This window comes from Aethalodelphis obliquidens, unplaced genomic scaffold (genome assembly GCF_003676395.1).
Source record: "Aethalodelphis obliquidens isolate GAN/ISIS:26980383/991018 unplaced genomic scaffold, ASM367639v1 scaffold71, whole genome shotgun sequence".
NCBI classification, from domain to species: Eukaryota; Metazoa; Chordata; class Mammalia; order Artiodactyla; family Delphinidae; genus Aethalodelphis; species Aethalodelphis obliquidens.
Window position 1 is genome coordinate 3455609 of NW_020838015.1, and position 8555 is coordinate 3464163.

The window sequence follows — 8555 nt, forward strand, 5'->3', positions numbered from 1 at the left end:
GTGGGCTTCTCATTGCAGTAGCTTCCCTCTGTTGCAGAGCATAGGCTCTAGGCTTCAGTAGTTGTGGCTCGCGGGCTCAGTAGTGGCTCGCAGGCTCTAGAGCGCAGGCTCAGTAGTTGTGGTGCACGGGCTTAGTTGCTCCGCGGCATGTGAGATCTTCCCGGACCAGGGCTCGAACCCGTGTCCCCTGCATTGGCAAGCGGATTCGTAACCACTGCACCACCAGGGAAGCCCCGTATTACTCTTAAATCTATAATATGCATGGTACCTACACACACACACTTGTAATGTGCAGGAAACCTGATGTCAGCTCTCTACTATGGAGCCCAAAATGAGCATTGAACACTAATAATGCAAAAAGCTATGTATTTATAAAAACAGTTACCAAGATTTAATTAAACTTTCAAATTAATAAAATTTCAGTATGATTTAAATAATTTTGACTTTAAATTCTGATGTATACATTTTAAATAGACATGTGCTATGGGGGCCTGTGGCTGTCTTCTTTTTTTTTTAAATACTTATTTATTTTTTTTGGCTGCGCCGGGTCTTAGTTGTGATTGAACCTGGGCCCCCTGCATTGGGAGCACAGAGTCTTACCCACTGGACCACCAGGGAAGTCCCAACTATCTTCTTACCTCAGGGCCAGACCTTGTCCTGGCCCCAGGCTCCCAGGCAGCTGAGAGTAATGTCCCAGAAGCACTGCTAACTGCAAACTGCTTTCTTTAAAGCTCAAGACCTGAGCCATTCTCCTTTTTTGAAAAAAAAAAAAAAAGAAAATTTATTTATTTTAAATTTATTTGGCTGTGTTGGGTCTTAGTTGCGGCACGCGAGATCTTCTCTAGTTGTGGCATGCGGGCTTAGTTGTCCCATGGCATGTGGGATCTTAGTTCCCCGACCAGGGATTGAACCCACGTACCCTGCATTGGAAGGTGGATTCTTAACCACTGGACCACCAGGGATTCTTAACCACTGGACCACCCACGTACCGTGCATTGGAAGGTGGATTCTTAACCACTGGACCACCATGTACCCTGCATTGGAAGGTGCATTCTTAACCACTGGACCACCCATTCTCCTCTGAGGATGCTACAGTTTCCTCCCTTTCCCCTTTTTGCCTCTATCTCTAACATTTCAATTATGACCACAGATTAGTTGATTAATTATAATCCTAAAACCCTTCAACTGTTTTGTGGTAGCCCAGAGTAGTAAGATGTCAGGATTTCTTCTCTTCAAAACTTTTCTGCTGCTTCCAAATTCTCCACTTTTCTAAATTTTCAAGTTTTCCAAATGACGTTTGTCATCTGAAAAAAAATTATAAAGAAAAGAAAAAAGACACACTTCCGTTGTTGAGAAGGATGTAACTCTTTTTGATCAGGAATCTGATTCCAATAGACTTTCAGAGGATTGATTCAGTCATTCAGTGACTATTGGCTGAGTGTCTACTATGTGCCAGGCACCATTCTGGAAGCTGGGGAGAGAAGAGCAAAGCTTTATTCTTTGGGGAAAAAAAACAAAACAAAACCACAGGATGAAGCCAAATGGATGATGGTTGAGAATGAGGAAAGTCAGGAACAGGTGACAACTCTGAATTGTTTTGGGATTAGTTTATTTTGTCCTCCAACTAAGTCTTCCGACCTATGAAATGATTTCAATATTCTGTACACAAGTTTATGCAACAAACCCTATTTTATTGTATTGTATTGTATTGTATTGTATTTTCTTCTAGTTTTAGTGAGATATGTTGACATACAGCACTGGATAAGTTTAAGGTGTACAACATGATGATTTGACTTATATACTTCATGAAATGATTACCACGATAAGTTTAGTGAACGTCTATCATCTCATATAGATACAAATTAAAAGAAAAAGAAAAAAATATTTTTTCCTTGTGATGAGAACTCTTCGGATTTCCTCTTAATAACTTTCATATATAACATATATTATATATGATACATAATATATAACATATATATAACACATTATATATAATATAATGTTAATTATATTAATCATGTTGTACATTACATCCCTAGTACTTACTTATAACTGGAAGTGTGCACCTTTTGACCACCATCATCCAGTTCTCCCTCCCCCCAACTCCACCTCTGGTAACCAGAAATCTGATCATTTTTTCTATGAGTTTGTTTGGTTTTGAAATGTAATTGACCTACAACACTATGTTAGTTCCTGGTACACAACACAGTGATTCGATATTTCTACGCATTACAAAATGATCTTCATGATAAGTCTACTTTTACCATCTGTCACTATGCAAAGATATTACATAGTTGTTGACTACATTCCCCATGCTGTACATTTCATACCTGTGACTCATCTATTAATAAACGCTTTTAAAATGGATAATTAGTTATTATTCCAATGAAATGGAATAAATTTTATAGGTTAAATATATTCATTTACACGTTTCTTAATTCTCTAGGGTAGAGCAGTTGCCCACTCACTCCTTTGAAAGATAAGACAAAGACATAGACAGCCACCCAGGGGATTCACAGGAAAGCTGGGACCAGAATTTGGGGAGACAGAATTGAGTCACTGATTAACTAAGGTGCTCTGCTGAGTGACCTGGGACAATTCCTCTAACCTTTTGAGGAGATTCTGCTAAGTTGTCTTTAGTGTTCCGCCTTATCTTAAGCCCCTCACTTCCCTGGGGTTAAACCTGCAGTCTGCAAACCTGAGGTCTGATTCTGCCACAAAGCTCTATTTTCGGCTCCCTCAGCTAACTACTCTTCTCAACAACTCTGCTTTTCTCCTTGTGACATCACATAAGTCCTAGGAGTTGTCCTTCCCAGTCACTGAAGGGCTGTGCTATCTGTGGGAATATAAAGGTGTGAGTATGCTTCGGCCCCAAATTTTATCTGACCGGTAGACATGAATGATAGATGTATTTGTATCCCAGACTTCTCCTTGGAGTTTCAGCTTAAATCTCCAATCGCCCATTAGCCATTTCACTGACTTTCAAGGGCTGTGCCGCCTCACATGTCTCAAACTGGCCTCATCACTTTCCCATCTACGTTATGTTTTTCCTCCTGTGTTCTCTTAACTGATGGCAACTCCATCTAACTAACCTAGCGAGCTCTAAAATGGAATCATTTTTGAGATTTTTTTTTGTGACGTACGAATGCTTATGTTTAAAAATTCATGGAAAAAAGCCTTAGTGAGAATGCATAATAATGAAAATCAACCTCTTTCATGGAGTCATGGGGTAGAAGACCAGTAGCCGCCTCCCCAGGTGAGAAGTCTACTGCAGATTTTGCATTGGTCGAAGATCTCAGCTTCTTGCTCAAAGAAATAGCAGGGACAGTTCTTTTTTGTGTGTTTGTTTTTATTTTTATTGAAGTATAGTTGATTTAGAATGTTGTGTTAATTTCTGCTGTACAGCAAAGTGATTCTGTTATACATATATATATTCTTTTTCATATTTCTTTCCATTATGGCTTATCACAGGACATTGAATATAGTCTTTTTTTTAAATTGAAGTATAGTTGATTTACAATGTTGTGTTAGTTTCTAGTGTACAGCAAAGTGATTCAGATATATATATATATTCTTTTTTCAGATTCTTTTCCATTATGGTTTATTACAAGATATTGAATGTAGTTCCCTGTGCTATACTATACTTATACTTTATTTTCTATCTATTTTATATAGAGTAGTGTGTATACGCTAATCCCAGGCTCCTAATTTATCCCTCCCCTCCCCTTTCCCCTTTGGTAACCATAAGTTTGGTTTCTACGTCTGTGAGTCTATTTCTGTTTTGTAAATAAGTTCATTTGTAGCATTTTTTAGATTCCACATGTAAGTAATATCATGATATTTGTCTTTGTCTGACTTGCTTCACTTAGGATGATAACTTCTAGGTCCATTCACATTGTTGCAAATGACATTATTTCATTCTTTTTTATGGCTGAGTAGTATTCCATCGTATATATGTACCACATCTTTATTTGTTCATCTGTTGATGGACATTTAGGTTGCTTCCATGTCTTGGCTATTGTAAATAGTGCTGCTATGGACATTGGGGTGAATGTATCTTTTTGCATTAGAGCTTTCTCTGGATACATGCCCAGGAGTGGAATTGCTGGTTTTTAGTTTTTAAGGAACCACCAGACTGTTTTCTATAATGGCTGCACCAATTTACATTCCCACCAAGTGTAGGGAACTTCCCTTTTCTCCACACTGGAATAGCAGGGAGGGTTCTATAATGCCCCCAGCATGGGGGCAGGGGCCCTGGGGTGATGGGGCACACCATGATGACGCCGGGAACTTGACAACTGCTGAAAAAGGCAGGCAGAGTGGAAGGGCAGTCCGCTGGAAGGGCAAAGTTCAGTTCTGGCCTCATGCCTCTTCCTGGCCAGCTGCCAAGCCTCTAGCCTCAGCATTTGAAACTTGAATATTTTGTAAACTGACCCCAAATTGAAGAGAGAAGTTTACTTCCATTGGAGGGGGGGAAATGGCATCCCTGGTGTTAGGGACTGTAGAAGGAGCAGCTTCTCCTCTGTCACTACCTGGTGGAGGGAAGGAAACAGGGAAGGCCTCAGTGAGGGGCTTTCTTATTACCTAGCTTCAGGCTAGCTGTTGCCTGGTTGACATTTCACTTAGCTGTGATGGAACTTCCTACAAAAGCATGGTTGTTTCCTTATGTTAGTAGAACTGGAGGAAAGCCTGTCAAACTTACTCTTGCCAAGGGTCTGGATGATTACTTCCTTCTTGAATTCATTTTGATCTGATCAGGTTCCCAGAGCCAGTACCATGCTTAGATCTGGGCTAGAGGGACCCCTGCCTCTGAAATGTGCTCCACATTTCAGAGAGCCATACAGGTCATAAAAACACACTTATTAACAAGCACATGGGCACCTCTTAGCTTAGGATCAGCTAGTCGGCATTGGCACAGTCTGGCCTGTGACCTTGAACATCCACTCCCATTACTGACTCGTGTTCAGGCATCTTGTGTCCTTCAAACCAAAGGTGACCAGAGCCACATGCTGTGGAGACTTGTGGGTTGGGCTGCTGAGGACGCCAGAGGTGGAGAGCATTTCAGAGTGGTTAGAGGGACTGAAGTGCTTGGTAAGAGAAAAGACATCATCACTGAATATCACACAAATATAAGCGATTGCCCCAGTGGTTCCAAGTGTCCATTTTCTTCTCTTAGAATCCCAATTCATGGTTCTGGAGGTACTCACAGAATTAAGGTGATTTTCACAACATCGCAACTGAGGAACATTGGCCAAATATTGAACAATATTTTAAAACATATAAATAATATAAACAATATTTTAAAACATAATATAAAAAATTTATATTACTCTTAATTTGGTATATATGTAGGTCTCAACCTAATGTGTGAAATGTGATACCAGATTTTTTATATTGTTTTACTGTTATAAAGTATTTAATAAGAATTAAATTTTCAAAAACTTAAAATGTCATCTTTATTTAAATAATTCAGATAAAAATTTGATGTCTGTTGATTATATTTCCCAGTTAATTAAAAATGTTTTTATTATGGTAAAATGCACATAACATAAAATTTACCACCTTAACTATTTTTAAGTATACAGTTGAGCAGTATTAAAAAATATATTTATATTGTTTTGCAATCATCATCGCTATCCCTCTCCAGAATTCCTTTCATCTTGCAAAATTGAAACTCTGTACCCATTAAACACTAACTCCCCATCCCCCGACCCCCCAGCCCTTGGCAACCACTGCCATTTAACTTTTTTTTTTTTTCAATTTTATTTATTTTTGGCTGCGTTAGGTCTTCGTTGCTGCGCGTGGGCTTTCTCTAGTTGCAGCGAGCGGGGGCTACTCTTCGTTGCGGTTCACGGGCTTCTCATTGCGGTGGCTTCTCTTGTGGAGCAAGGGCTTTAGGTGCGCGGGCTTCAGTAGTTGTGGCATGTGGGCTCAGTAGTTGTGGCTCGCGGGCTTAGCTGCTCCTTAGCATGTGGGATCTTCCTGGACCAGGGCTCGAACCCGTGTCCCCTGCATTGGCAGGCGGATTCTTAACCACTGCACCACCAGGGAAGTCCTGCCATTTAACTTTAATACACAATTTTTAATATTTTATAAGAAAAATGTTTTTGAAACATATGAAAATGTTTTAATATTTTGATTTTTGCTACCTACCTTAATTTAAAAATTTGATGTAAATATCTTAAAAATGTATACAATTTTAATGCAGTTACATCTTGTGAGATAATAGAAAACATATTGGTCTCTGTCCCTGGTTTCTGGCACAAGCTCCCCAAACCCTTGTAATTTCCTAAGTGATAAGAGCACTAGGAGCATCTTTTGTTCTAATATTTGATCTTTGGCCCCAGTTCCTGACACAGAGCTCTTAAGTCCCTTAGAATTTCCTGGGTGACAGCAGTGTCTTTTGAGGTGGCTCTTGGTGGGGTCCTGAATGGGGGCTGGATCACCAGTAAGACCAAGCCATGATTAGAAGCTTGGAATTTTCAGTCTCATCCCCCATTCTCCAAAGAGGGGAGAGGGGTTGGAAATGGAGTTAATGATCAACCATGCCTATGTGAGGAAACCTCCATAAATGTACCGCAAGTACCAGGTTTGGAGAGCTTCCGGGTTGGTGAACATGTGGAGATTTGGGGAGAGTGACTCACCCAGGGAGGGCTGGAAGCTCCAACCCTCTTCCCACATACTTTGCTCTACACATCTCTTCCATCTGCCAGTTCATCTGTATCTTTTATCATATCCTTTTATAATAAATTGGTAAACAGTATGTAAACTGTTTCTCTGAGTTCTGTGAGTCACCCTAGCAAGTTAATCAAACGCGAGGAGGGGGTCACGGGAACTTCCGATTTACAGCTGGATGGTCAGAAGTACAGGTAATAGTCTGGGCTTACAATTGGCATCTGAAGTGAGGGTGGGGCAGTCTTGTGGGACTGAGTCTTTAACTTGTGGAATCTAATTCTGTCTCCAGGTAGATAGTGTCAGAATTGAGTTGAATTGTAGGACACCCACCTGGTGTTGCAGAGAATTGCTTAGTGGGGAAACCCACACATATCTGGTGTCAGAAGTGTTGTGAGTGTGGTCATAGTGTGGGTGTCAGAGATACATAGGAGGGAGACTGAATTTTTTCGAACACACATCTTCTGTTTAAAATTCTTTAGATAATTACTATCAACGGAACACAAGTTATGTGAAATTTTTAATTATAGTAGCATAATTTGTGACTTTGTAAACTCAGGCAATAAAATAAAATTTAAGCAATATATATGCTAATGTATGAATTATGTATGTCTTTATTTTATTAATCCTCCAAACTCACAAAATACAGACACACACAAACATAACTGACTTCAGTAGTCTTTGATGTTTTACTGAATTTCAGTCATACAAAAAATATCATAGGCGCGCGGGCAGCGGCGGCGGCGGCCCAAGATGGCGGAGCTGTAACTGGACCCGGCGATGGCGGGGCTGGGAGGGGGTGGCGGGAGTGGGCTGGGCGACGGGGGCGGCCCGGGTCGCGAGCCCCCCAGCCCTCGCCCCGCTGGCCCGACGCCCCGCGGGCACGGCCGCCAGCCCACCGCCGCCGCGCAGTCGCTGGAGCCGGGTCCCGGACCGCCCGCGCGGGCAGGGGCCGGTGGAGCCGCCCGCTGGGTCCGGCTGAACGTGGGCGGCACCTACTTCGTGACCACCAGGCCGATCCTAGGCCGGGAGCCCAAGTCTTTTCTCTGCCGCCTCTGCTGCCAGGAGGACCCGGAGCTGGACTCAGACAAGGACGAGACAGGGGCCTATCTGATTGACAGGGACACTACCTACTTTGGTCCTACCCTGAACTACCTCCGCCCTGGGAAGCTCATCATTACGAAGGAGTTGGCAGAAGAAGGTGTGGCTGGAGGAAGCGGAGTTTTACAACGTTGCGTCTCTCGTGCGACTTGTTAAGGAAAGGATACGGGACAACGAGAACAGAACTTCACAGGGCCCCGTGAAGCACGTGCACAGAGTCCTGCAGTGCCAAGACGAGGAGCTCACGCAGATGGTGTCCACTATGTCTGACGGTTGGAAATTCGAACAGCTAATCAGCATCGGATCTTCCTATGACTATGGAAATGAGGATCAGGCAGAATTCCTCTGTGTTGTCTCCAGAGAATTAAATAATTCTACCAATGGCATTGTCATTGAGCCGAGCGAGAAGGCAAAGATTCTTCAGGAGAGAGGATATCGGATGTAAAGTCCGGAGTCCTAACCGACGAGAGAGCAACCCAGCAGAGCACCTCTGTGAAGTTAAATCTTGCTCCTGTACAGTAACCGAACTACTGCAAAGCAAAGCTGAGCCTGGCCCCCCGGTGGAGAAGTGTTCTGGTCAAAACCAAAGGAACCCCAGCCCACCCACAGGAACCGGAAGACAGAGGCCGCTTCCAGCTGCAGAATACCTTTTCAGTACCTGCTTCTGTTTTCTTAGCCAATGTTACAACAAATCTTTATGAGAGCAGCTGGGCCGGGTTCTCAGCTGGAGCTGATCTAGGGCTAGGGGGAGGGGAAGAGGAAGGCCTAGGTCTTTGCACATA

At 42.5% G+C, this 8555-nt stretch overlaps 1 protein-coding gene and 1 pseudogene across 1 annotated transcript in view; both read left to right on the top strand.

Annotated features, from left to right (window-relative positions):
• The window catches only part of NYX (nyctalopin), a 68990-nt gene that overhangs the window by 20335 nt on the left and 40100 nt on the right, over nucleotides 1-8555 (top strand). The gene's annotated exons all lie outside the window — the stretch shown is intronic.
• On the top strand, nucleotides 7293-8486 carry LOC113611882 (BTB/POZ domain-containing protein KCTD2 pseudogene; annotated as a pseudogene).